We start from the raw sequence: 13557 nt of genomic DNA on the forward strand, positions 1-13557 counted from the left end.
TGGCTCAGATGGTGTCCAGCATATCACCACAATGCCCTGGTGAGGAGTACCAAGAAAACTGTGTCCACGGTAGCATCATGGTCTGGGGCTGCATGAGTTCTGCTCGTACTGAAGCTCATTGAGGGAAACATGTACTGTATATTCTGAAGCAGAACATGTTGCCTTCCCTCCAGAAACTAGGCTGAAAGGCAATTTTCCAACATTATAACATTCTCAAACACACCACCAAGATAACAACAATATATCCAAGTTTCATTTCTGTAGTATTGTCCGTTGAGAAGATATACTAAAATGGTGGCTGAAATGTGAGGCGTATACTCACTTTTGTGACATACTGTATATTATAACTAATTTAGCTTTTGTTTACAGTTAAATTAAGTTGAGTATGTTGCGTTTACATTAAATAACATTTTGGCTTGTGTTTACATAAAATATATATTAATATAATAAATATAAAGAAAATCTTGATATATATATTGATTCAAAATGGGAAAACGCAGATTGTCTGATTTACTCAATTTGAGATCTGCATAACAAAATTGTGCCTCTCTTCTAAACTTTATTTCTTTGCTTTTGATTAATGTATTCCTCCTAAATGTTTACTGGAAAATGATTCAGTTGTGATTACATATCTGAAACTGTAGTTTCTGACATGAGACTTAATGGGGAGTAACAATGTTGAAATATTACGTAAGTATTACCTTCATGTTTTTGAGCAAGATGGGAATAGTGGTATGCTTAATAGGGTTTTAAAATTTTAACCATTTCATTCACACCGGATTACCACTGTGGTGAAAAGTGGAGCTTTTGCATGATGACAGGTACATAAAGAGTATGTTGTTTTACTTCAGGAGCAGATTTAGCGTTTAGCGTGTGTTGGTGTTTTGATCAAAAGCATAATGCCGCTTGCTCACAAACAATTCCATTATGGGCTCGAACCAGCAATGAACCGTTTACAAGTCCAAAAGCCTTAACCACTAAATCTGCCAAATCTGATGAAAAGATCTGGAGTTGTTCATTCTGGTGATGATACTCCAGCCTCTGTTATTGCCATATGTGAATCTGCACAGATCATTAGTCTGAGAAAGTCATCTGACACAAAGAAAACATGTTATTGAGTCCTGACTCTTTTTTTGTTGTTGTTCAGAAGAAAAAGTTTCAGCATAAAATTTAACAAAGAGAATTTAAGATTTAAATTTTGACAGCTACACAGAAAATATGGATTAGTTTGATATGTTAAGATTTGTACAAGTTCTACAGGCATTTCCTGAAGAAAATAATGTGTTTACCTGTGCAAAACAGATGTTGTGTATTGGTTGCATTGGGTTAATGTTAGATTTTTATAGCATGTTGTTATAAAGTTGCTAGGGTGTCCCTTCTTCAATGCAAGTCTGAAGGATTTTTTGTCTATTTAAACATCTACTAGGCAAGTCTGACTGTTTAGATGGAATGGAATATGATTCATGTCTGCAGCACAAATGGTACAGGACGGCTGAAGTACTTAACGTTAAGAGTTTGTTTAAGACACTAACTCTAACTACGAGCAAATGTGATAGTGCTGCTTGACTTAGCAAACACAACCAACTCCTGAAATATAATTTTGACCCTTTCCTGCCACATAGTTGATTTTACAATCTGCATCTCTGTTCTGTATTAATATTCCATGAAGTTGTTCTTTTTTCACAGTACTCCACATGAAACAAAAAGCATCCGCAGTGTGACTCCTTTAGGTGCTTCAGATATTTAAGAGTGAAACACAGGCAAAGCCTCCAAGTTGATTGAATTCACCCACTCCACACGTAACTCAATAAAACCTCGCTCCAGAAGAAACCCTCGCACCCTCACAATGCCTTATTCATCACCTGCATTTCACGCTGACATCTTGAGTCCATTTGGAAAATGATTTTAAAAAGAAAGCTTCCTTTTCCTTCAGCAGATGAGAAAATATCCTGATGCCCCTATTTTTAGCTCATCCTGTGTCATGCTCCCGTTCACAAATTAGATTAGTATTTTTGGCAGAGGCTCTGTCCTTTTTCTCATATAATTAGTGGTTTGCCTGCATCTGATTTCTCATGCTGGTTTAATCCTCGCTTGCAGCATCTGGGTTAATAATGTGAGTAAAGTTTAAGCTCAGTACAGCTGCATAAACCATCAGCACCGGCTCCATGAGCTTCCGTATCTGCAACTATAACATTTTGCATGAGGATGATAAATATGCAAGTGTGCCATTAGATTAACAGACGCTTCACTGTAAAAATGACGGAAGTGAGATGAACTAGTTGACATTGTGTCAAGTAATTCTTTTAGAAGAAATACAAATTATGCAACTAAATCTATACCATTTAACATTGGTCTTTCCACTCGTGTTCCTTCTGAAAGATTTCTGCACCATTGAAGGTCCCAATTAGCACAGTGGCTTTTATCATCCGAAAATGGAAGAAGTTTGGAACCACCAGGACTCTTCATAGAGTGGGCTGAGCAAACTGAGCAATCGGGGGAGAAGGGTCTTAATTGATGGTCACTCTGAAAGAGCTCCAGCATTTATCTGTGGAGAGAGAAGAACCTTACAGAAGAACAACCATCTCTGCAGCACTCCACCAATCAGGCCTGTATGGTAGAGTGGCTAGATGAAGCCATTCCTCAGTAAAAGGCACATGACAGCCCACCTGGAGATTGCCAAAAGGCATCTGAAGGCTTCTCAGACCATGAGAAACAAAATTCTCTGGTCTGATGAAACAAAAATTGAACTCTTTGGCCTGAATGGCAAACCTAATGTCTGGATAACACCAGGCACCGCTCATCACCTGGCCAATACCATCCCTACAGTGAAGCATGGTGGTGGCAGCATCATGCTGTGGGGATGTTTTTCAACAGCAGGAACTAGGAGATTGGTCAGGATTAAGGGAAAGATGAATGCGGGAATGTATAGAGACATCCTTGATGAAAACCCGCTCCAGAGTGGACTGGGGAGATGGTTCATCTTTCAACAGGACAATGACCATAGGTACACAGCCAAGATAACAAAGAAGTGGTTATGGGACAACTCTCTGAATGTCCTTGAGTGGCCCAGCCAGAGCCCAGACTTGACCCCGATTGAACATCTCTGGTCAAGAAAACAAAATTCTCTGGTCTGATGAAACAAAGATTGAACTCTTTGGCCTGAATGCCAAGCATCATGTGAGGACACCAGGCACCGCTCTTCACCTGGCCAATACCATCCCTACAGTGAAGCATTGTCAAGTCAAGTCAAGTCACCTTTGTTTATATAGCGCTTTTAACAATACAGATTGTGTCAAAGCAACTGCATGGTATTTAAACAGCACAATAGTGGGTAAGTAACGCATTATTGTAAATAATCAATTTTCAGTTAAAGGCAGTTCATCAATGAATTCAGTGATATCATCATCCAGTTCAGTTCAAATAGTATACAATATCGCATTGTGGTGGTGGCAGCATCATGCTGTGGGGATGTTTTTCAACAGCAGGAACTAGGAGATTGGTCAGGATCAAGGGAAAGATGAATGCAGCAATGTACCGAGACTTCCTTGATGAAAACCTGCTCCAGAGCGCTCTGGACCTTAGACTGGGGCGACGGTTCATCATTCAACAGGACAATGACCCTAGGTAAACAGCAAAGACAACAAAAAAGTGGCTATGGGACAACTCTCTGAATGTCCATGAGTGGCCCAGCCAGAGCCCAGACTTGACCCCCATTGAACATCTCTGGAGAGATTTGAAAATGGTCATGCACCAATGCTCCCCATCCAACCTGATGGAGCTTGAGAGGTCCTGCAAAGAAGAACGGTAGAAACTGCCCAAAAATAAATGTGCCAGGCTTGTAGCATCATACTCAAAAAAAACTTGAGACTGTAATTGGTGCCAAAGGGGCTTCAACAGAGCATCTGATCGTACCTCACAAATATAAAATTAACTGTAGTTGGTTGCTTTAGTTGTCAGATAATATTTTCCCGTCTAAGTAGGTGCTTCTTGGCCGCAATAACCTACAGTAAGAACCAGACTTGAAGTCAAAAGTCAGAGGAACCACAACTCTACCTGCCTGGATACCATCTAACCTTGCTGTGGCTCATATTTTAATCTGTTAAATACAGCGGCTTTGAATGATGATAAAATTTCTTCTGAGCGACACCATTAAATCCAGATTATCATCAGGATTTCATCTCTCATCTCCTTCTATGGAATGAATCCAATCAAATATAAAATCCCCTTGTCCATCAAGGCAAATCTGAGGTGCAGCGTGGCATGTGACATCAAAATGAGACAGTGAGACCTTCTTTCTGAAACCCCTGAGGCCTGCAATGACTCAGACAGGAAATGAGTTTAGAGCTTGATTCCAGCCGTCTGATAGAGAGCCACGAATGAGACAAAGGGGCCTGCCGGACACCTAACAGGCCTGTTTATATTGGCCCCGTCTGTCCAGACACCACATCTGGATGTGAGCAAGGGGGCGTACTCTGTTGTATGAAAGGGGAATGCAAAGACAAAATCACTCTGTCACGTTATTATGGTTGAAACGTGGGCGACGAAGACTGAGTGTCCGGTCCTGGCAGCTCTTTATTGCGCCATATGACATTCTTTAGTCACTCTGACACTTGTGTTTTATTCATTCCTTGTGAACTGAATTCCTTTAGCCTGAATTTCCTTGGGACGTTGGGGTTTAATTATAAACTATGGAGAGGCTGTTGTTAGTTCAAGTCCAGCTGTGGAGATGAATAAGAGAACTGGGCCAGTCATGAGGTGTTTAAATAAAGATAATCAGAGGCACATTTCAATCTCTAAGACGTGTTACAAATGGATGCTCTGGGACAACAGCTGCTGTGTGGGTCCCAAATGACTTATTACTCGTCTAATTAACCTTAAATTTTTTGAATCATACAAAATCATACAAAATGCATGTTATTTTTTATTTAGTACTGACCTTCAAATTCAAAAAATTTTCACCCCCTGGCTCTTAATTCATGTTTTTTTCTCCTGAAGCACCAGTGAGCGTTTGAACCTTCTGTAATAGTTGCATATGAGTCCCTCAGTTGTCCTCCATATGAAAAGATGGATCTCAAAATCATACAGTCATTGTTGGAAAGGGCTCAAATACACAAAAATGCTAAAAAAAAAAAAAAAAGAATATGTGGCAGCTGAAGGTATTTTAACTGTTTACAGAACAGAGGGCAGTTTAACTGTTTAGAATAAACAAGAGACTCATGAATCAAGTGTATGTAAACTTTTGAACGTCATTTTTATAAATTCAACTATTATTTTCTTTCGTAGACTATATGTGAACATCTTTTATGTGAAATACCTTATTCAGGTCAGTACTAAACAAAAAAATAACATGCATTTTGTATGATCCCTCTTATTCCTGTAAAATAATTAACAATTTGCAGATACTGCAAGGTGTATGTAAACTTTTGACTTCAACTGTATATCAAAATAATGACAGTATATTTTTTTGGCCAATTCATGCTGCTCTCTCTAAATAAATATTAAATCAAAATATAAAACAATCATTTATTTTGGCACTTACCAAAATTTGAAAAATAAATAAATAAATAAAAAGATATAAAGATATTTTATGTGTTTACTTGCTTGTCATATGACCCTTGACCAGCATCAGACAACCATGCAGAGCATGCAAATATGTCTTGAAATTATTTAAATATTAACTTCCTTTACGTTCGTTAAGCAGTTTGGCTAACAAATATATTTGGGAACCCCTAGGTTATAGACTTATAATGTATTTCTCTTACAATCTTTACACTTGCCCTTGACTTTAAATTAAAAATATATTTTTTCTTAAACATCTGCTGGCTTGTCAATAATTGGATAAATATCATTTATCATGATTGTTTATAATGATAAATGTCATGGATTATCATTATGTGTGATTTATTATTATATTATATAGATTTATTAAAAATAATATACACTGACTCTGTACCAAAATGTAGTCCTAGTGTGAAACTCTACATGCTATTTTAAGGAAGAATGTTCATAAGCCTAAAGCCTAAATTTCACTAAAACTAGCTAAAACTAGCTCATCTAGCTACCTGGAAGTGGTTGTGAAATAAAGGTAAATCTATTTAATTATGAAATTATGAAATCTAGGAATCTTGGTTTGCAACATCAACAACATAAATCTGTCTTTGAAAGCCATTGACTTATGACCAATGATGATTAAGCAAATCTGAAAAATAAATAGCACATTTAGGGCAGCAAAACCCAAAAATTTAATCTTTAATTTCTCAAATTATATGAAAAGTTTTATGACAGCTTTTAGCTAGTAATTAGCTCTGAAATAAACACCTAAGAAGAGCAAACCATTCAAATCAAACATGGTATTTAGTGATTTCCACCCACAGTAGACTGCTGGCAGTACTGAAGTGATGAATGAAGGGTCAGCGGTGAAGTGTTGCTGGTGATATAACAGAGGTGAAGCCCCCAATTGCGGCTGTGCACTGACTCATGCTTACAGAGCCACTTACTCACACCAGAGCAGCTGTCAGGAATATGAGCTGTGACCCATTTAACCAGCTACACTTTGCAGATGATCTCAAACTTGTGTTTGCCACGCGTCCACAGGTAATTATACACAGAGATGCTAGTTCGGGCTTGTTGAACTCATTCACTCTAGATCAGATCCAGACGCATTCCAGTGCCAGGTAATTTGTCTCTCCAGACTAAATGTGAAATTGCTGTGAGATCTGCCAATGTGCACAGCCAATCAGAACATATTTGATATTTAATACATTTCCGTGGAGATTTCACTGTGGACGCACCTATTCAGTGCTATATTTCAACATGAAGAACAACAGCCAGTTACAGCTACCCCCAAATCAAGAAAACCCACAGTGGTAGTTTGTTTATAATGCAACTATGAGTTTTCTTAGCTTAAGGGGTTTGATGCAAGCAGGGCCAGACCTCGAGTCAGCTGTTAAAGGATTAGTTCACTTTTAGAACAAAAATTTACAGATAATGTACTCACCCCCTTGTCATCCAAGATGTTTATGTCTTTCTTTCTTCAGTCGTGAAGAAATTATGTTTTTTGAGGATAAACATTTTAGGATTTCTCTCCATATAATGGATATCTATGGTGCCCGCGAGTTTGAACTTCCAAAATGTAGTTTAAATGCAGCTTCAAAGGGCTCTAAATGATCCCAGCCGAGAAAGAAGGGTCTTATCTAGCGAAAAGATATATACTTTTTTGTATATACTTTTTAACCTCATATGATGGTCTTGTCTCGTCTCTGTGATGCGCATGCGTAGTCTGTGTGATCCGCGTCAATAAAGTTAGACTATGTCGAAAAACGTCCATCTTGTTTTCTTCCCCAACTTCAAAATCTTCCAAAATCGTTTAGAATATAACCAAATCGTTTCGCTAGATAAGACCCTTCTTCCTCGGCTGGGAAGCTGCGTTTAAACTGCATTTTGGAAGTTCAAGCTTGGGGGCACCATACATATCCATTATATGGAGAGAAATCCTTAAATGTTTTCCTCAAAAAAATTAATTTCTTTACAACTGGAGAAAGAAAGACATGAACATTTTGGATGACAAGGGGGTGAGTACATTATCTGTAAATTTTTGTTCTGGAAGTGAACTACTCCTTTAACTCAAGAATCGCTACAAATGAATAGCTTCAATCAATGAGCTGAACTCATTATGAGTTTCGATTTGTGAAAGACAATGCATCCACTGATCTGCTTCTTCAATTCAATTCACTGGAGGGGAAGATTATCAGCGCCATCTTATATTTGTATCCTGACAAAAACTACTGTGTGGCTTCAGAGGGCATGGAATATAGTGCACAACTAACTCCTAACTCTTTCTTTCTTCAACTCACATTTTTAGTGACTAACAGCTGTGGTCACTATGAACACTGATTTAAAAAAAAATTGCAGGTTACATGCAGTTGCATTCTGTTTGCCTGTATGCAAATGATGCTGGTTAATGATTATAGTTTGTCAATAGTTCATTAAGGACCAGAATCCTTCTTGTGTGGAGCATTTCCTGTGCAAATAACTATGCGTCCATGTGCTGCTTTCCTTATGTGGGATTTCTGTTGGCGGTGCACATTTAAGAGGCTCCATCATTCAAAATTCATACTGTTTGACACACAGGTTTACAGAGATGTGTGTGTGTGTGTGTGTGTGTGTGTGTGTGTGGTCAGTTATGTTTGGCCTATATGGGTCTCTTTATATTACATTGTCAGGTTGATGAAGTGTACAAAAAGAACAATCCTTCGTCAGCAGCTTTTCAACCATTTGACAATCAGCTCTACATGATCTGCCAGGTGTATGTGTGTGCATATTGTCATGTGTGTATAGGTTATGCACAGTATAGGACAATCTAAAAATAGGTTGAGGTTGTGATCATAGCCCAGTTTTTACAGTCTTGTTCCACATGCATACTATGTAGTTACTGAACTTTTCACAATAACTGGGGTAAAAATTGCTGAACCTAACCTTATTTGCTTACATATTGTTTTACAGACCATATCTATTAACTATTATCTTATTGGCATGCATATTACTAGCATATTGGCTGTTTTTAGTACTAGCTGTTGGCTGTTTTTAGTACACATAATGCTGTATTTTAGATTTCTTAACTCTACCCCATTAACTAAACTTAAAGGAAAAGTTTACTTCCAGAACAAAAATTTACAGACAACTACTCACCCCCTTGTCATCCAAGATGTTTATGTCTTTCTCTCTTCAGTCATGAAGAAATTATGTTTTTTGAGGAAAACATTACAGGATTTCTCTCTATATAGTGGACTTCTATGGTGCCTCCAAGTTTGACCTTCCAAAATGCAGTTTAAATGTAGCTTCAAAAAGCTCTAAATGATCCCAGCCAAGGAACAAGGGTCTTATCTAGTGAAACGATTGGTTATTTTCTAAAAGAAAAACTCCCATCTCATTTTCTTCTCCAACTTTAAAATCATCCTACATCGCTGTTTTACCTGTTTTTGTAAAGGGTGTTTGATCTTCTATTCATGCTTACTTTGTAAACACTGGGTCGGTACTTCTGCAGCGTTGTAGGACGATTTTGAGGTTAGAGGAGGAAATGAGATGGGAGTTTTTCGACATACCCTAACTGTCTTGAACCCGAAGTTCACGCAGAGCTAGACAAGATGAGCATTTGAGGTTAAAAAGTATATAAATTGTGATTTTTTTTTTATAAAATGACCAATCATTTCGCTATATAAGACCCTTCTTCTTCGGCTGGGATCGTTTAGAGTCCTTTGAAGCTGCGTTTAAACTGCATTTTGGAAGTTCAAACTCAGGGGAACCATAAAAGTCCACTATATGAAGAGAAATCCTGAAATATTTTCCACAAAAAACATAATTTCTTTACAACTGAAGAAAGAAAGACATGAACATCTTGGATGACAAGGGGGTGAGTACATTATCTGTAAGTATTAATAAGCAGCACGAATATGTCACGAAACGTACATGGAGGTGCATATTTCGCATCTCGGTTTTCGTTATGAAGCCAGGTTGCCAAAAAAAGACTATTTATTTACATTTGTGTTATTTCAAACTTACATTATGAAGCCAGGTTGCCAAAAAAAGACTATTTATTTACATTTGTGTTATTTCAAACTTACATTCTGAATGTACTGAAAACGAAAAGAGTTTTTTTTACTTTCTTCAGCATATAAAACACAAAAAAGGATATTTTAAAGAATGTTGGTGACCAAACAGTTGATGGTAGCGATTGATTCTATAGGAAGTTTGTGGCTTCCATCAACTGTTTGGTTACCAACATTCGAGCCATAGTGAAGGTTGCTTAAGCCAGAACTGCTAAACATTGAGATAATTTTTAAATGATAAATTTGTCTCAAAGGTTCACGACAAAGAACATTTTGTTCCTCTAGCAAATCTCTGTTCAATAACCTCTTACTGAGAATAAATGCCCACGCTACAAGGAAGAGAGAATGAAACCTGTTGTCCGAGACCACTGGATACACCTTTTCCTGATCCCTCATCAGCTTAAACAATTTGAGATCCCTTACATAATCTATTCTCCTTCACCTCTACTCCCACATCCCATTCCAGCATCAGTGAAAAATACTGCTCTTCAAAAAGAGTGGCTCTCTTTCGCTGGAATGCATTTTGCCACATGCTCCAACACTCCAGAGACTCGTCTGCAGTCTGGTTTCCTTTATGAGGGGGTGAAAGAGTCTTCAGTTTTCCTTGCGCCAACCTAAATTCCTCAAACTGCCATATTGTTTGTGCAAATGTGTTTCTAATTTTTGCATTCTTACATTTTTAACAATAGTTTAGAGTCAGAGGAATTAGCCAAGTATTTGTAGAAATCTTTGGACAATTTGATCAACAGAGAAGTTTTAAATGTTAGATTGTTACTTTGAAGGGTATAAAAATGATTTTCATGTGCAGCCTTGCTTACTGCATTTGCTAACATTACATGCTGGTGACAAAGCTGAGGATTTTAGTCAGCTTTGTTCCAAAAACCAGTAAGCTGCCAGACTGCCTTTTAAGACAGCCTTCTAAGATACTCTCCTTTAGCCAAATTCTTAGGCAGCATCACATGTACCCTTTACAAAGATGTTTTTCTATTACAATTTGCTACTTTTCCATTGTTTTTCTATGTAAACACTCGCTAGATGGATGTGTACGACCAGCCTGGTCGCATTGTTTATACATAGGTATTAGTATGTAACATTTACAAGTACATAACATACAAACATTTTGTGTTTTTATTGATGCTGAAATGTACAATTTGGACAAATTTCAACATTTAAAACTTTAGCTAAAAACCTAAAATATTTACAAATCTTTTATATGGTTAAGATATTTGTATCAATGCATTTTTATCATTTTATCAATGAAAAATTTAGATTTTAAGACCCCTTACCCTACCCTCCAAACCTAAACCCACCAATTTTAAAAAATATATCAAATGGAATTGACCGAAATATGCAGGAAAATTACCATTTTAGTAACAATATAGCATTAAAACAATATTTTTTATAGTCACTAATCCAACTCCTACGTCTATACCTGACCATAACTGTTTCTGTACAGTATAAAGAAATAGATTACAGACAAAAATGTCAAAAGTAGTACCAAAAGTAATCCAAATGACAATGCATTTTAGCCGAAGTCCTCTCTTGTGCAATACAATAGTTTTTTGTATAAGGCGTAGATCAGAATTTAAATTATCACAAAAAATATTATCCAGATTATTATCCTAATCCACTTCGCGAAGGCACGCATTTCTCGTTCAAACAGGCGAAAGCCAATGAGCATTTAATTTTCCTGCTATAAAAGCTGTCGTAAAGTGTCTTGAAGCACCAACTTTTGAATTTGTAACGAGTGTGTCAGCGCAGGATTTGATGCTTATGGTTGCTCAGGATGGAGATGAAGATCGCTGAATAAAGGCTTAAGTCTGGGACTGTTTCTCACAGTTGTATGGATTCTGAAGATTTGGATTACAGTAACATTGATTCCTTTAGTATTTATGTTGCATTTCTGGTATGTTTTATTGTTCTATTGTCAGTCAACGCATTTCGGAGAAAACGCCTTTTGTGTCCCATGGCAAACATTGTTAAACGATTGCATTTTTTCAACGATTGTTTATTATTTTAAAGGTTTAAAGTGAAGTCTATGTTTTAGGTGTCATCAATACATCAGTAATATATAACTGTATAACACTATAACTGGTGACTGAAACAGAAGTGAGTTCAAAACAAAACCATGTTCAGCGTCACAGCCGTGAATCACTGCTGGTGTCTGAGGGTCTGATGTTATTACATGGTGTTGCTCTGCTGGTGGTTTCCCTGCTGACGTCATGTGGTTTAATGAAATACGCATCATGCTTAGAGAAACACCCCAATGCCTGCAGCACAAAGACTCACTGTACTCCACGTAAAACAATCCTGCCATAGTTCCACTCAGTAGAACATGACTGTGTCACTTCAAATGTCATATTATGACATTCACTGGCATAAGCACAACACTTTGACGCAAGGCTTAAAATTTCTTTGGCATATAGACAACTTCAGCTACATCAGGGATCAAAAATGGACAGGGTTTAGAGATCTCCCTCAACAGGAAGAATGTGATTCCACATGAAAGCTCAAACCCAGATCTACATCAGATGAAATGTGAGTCGTTCTTGACCCATGCATTAAATCTGACAGCTGTCTTCATATTTGCCAAGATATTGGTTTGGTTGATAGGGCATTGAGAGAAGAAGCACATGAATCATAATCAATTTAACTGACAATTCCATTTGATAACCATTATTATGAATTCTTTGGTTATTGGTTTGGTTGCTTACTGGTCCAAATGAATCCAAATCTACTAATAAAGATCACTAATGAGATCCTTTACACTCTTAAAAATAAAGGTGTTTTAAAAGGTTCTTCAAGCAATGCCATAGAAGAACCATTTTTAGTTCCACAAAGAACCATTTAGTCAAAGGTTCTTTAAAGAATCATCTCTTTCTTACCTTTTTATAATCTGAAGAACCTTCTTTCGCCACAAAGAATCTTTTGTGAAACTGAAAGGTTCTTCAGGTGTTAAAGGTTCTTTATGGAACCATTTAGACAAAAAAGGTTCTTCTATGGCATCGTGAAGCACCTTTATTTTTAAGATTGTATGGCACATTTTTATGAATATGGTACACTTTGGTGTCCAATAATATTACACTTCTTAAAACATTACACACACAAAACCCTTGTGGCCAAATTATTGTAGTAAAAAAAGAAATATGCGAAGAAATGTAAGTTTATCACTTAAAACAGACTAACATCTGATCTCAGTCTCAATACGGTTAGTGCTGGCCCTAGCATTTTGGGGGCCTTAAGTTTAAAAGGGGCCCTACCTACCATTTCACTTTCACTGTTTCACCTAAACACCACCTCCAACAGGTTATAAAAATCACAATACAGAGTAATATATTATTATTAATAATAATAGAGAATAATCTGGGCTGTTGTAGTCTAGGTTAAAATCCAAAAATATATAAGTGTAAACAAACATTTGAAAAGTAATTAAGCACTTACAAAGCAAATACAAAAACCTGATTGGCTGTTCGAAAACATGTAAATTTGTGACAAACAGAGATAACAGAAACTGCTTTGTGTACAGAGGTAGCCATCTTAACCGCTGTATTTCTGCAGTTCCATAAGCGCCACCTACTGTCAGAGAGTGATTTAGCATTTTTATTCAACCCATCAGCTGCTTTTGTTCAGATCACTCTGAAAATCAAACAGAATTATGCCAAAGGAAACAATGCAGCAATTGCCATTTCAACAACATCTTTTGAAAATCCATCACATCACCCATATCTTGCTCTCTTTCTTTTCTATTTTTCCTCTTCTCTGCACCAGATTGATAGTGCCATCTCTTGATTTTCAAACAGGACTAACATTATTTTTAAAGTTATTATTACCACACATTGCTGTCTGAACCCCTGGCATTGGGCCCCCTGGTGCCCACGGTGGCCCTATGCAACTGTTTATATTGCTTATTAAAGGCTGTATCAGCGATTTCTAGCCTAAAACATAAGTGTCA

General features: G+C 37.2%; 1 protein-coding gene across 1 annotated transcript in view; it reads right to left on the reverse strand.

Annotated features, from left to right (window-relative positions):
- Positions 1–13557, reverse strand: part of cyth3b (cytohesin 3b) — a 51543-nt gene that overhangs the window by 34345 nt on the left and 3641 nt on the right. The gene's annotated exons all lie outside the window — the stretch shown is intronic.

This window comes from Garra rufa, chromosome 1 (assembly GCF_049309525.1).
Source record: "Garra rufa chromosome 1, GarRuf1.0, whole genome shotgun sequence".
Classification (NCBI taxonomy): Eukaryota; Metazoa; Chordata; class Actinopteri; order Cypriniformes; family Cyprinidae; genus Garra; species Garra rufa.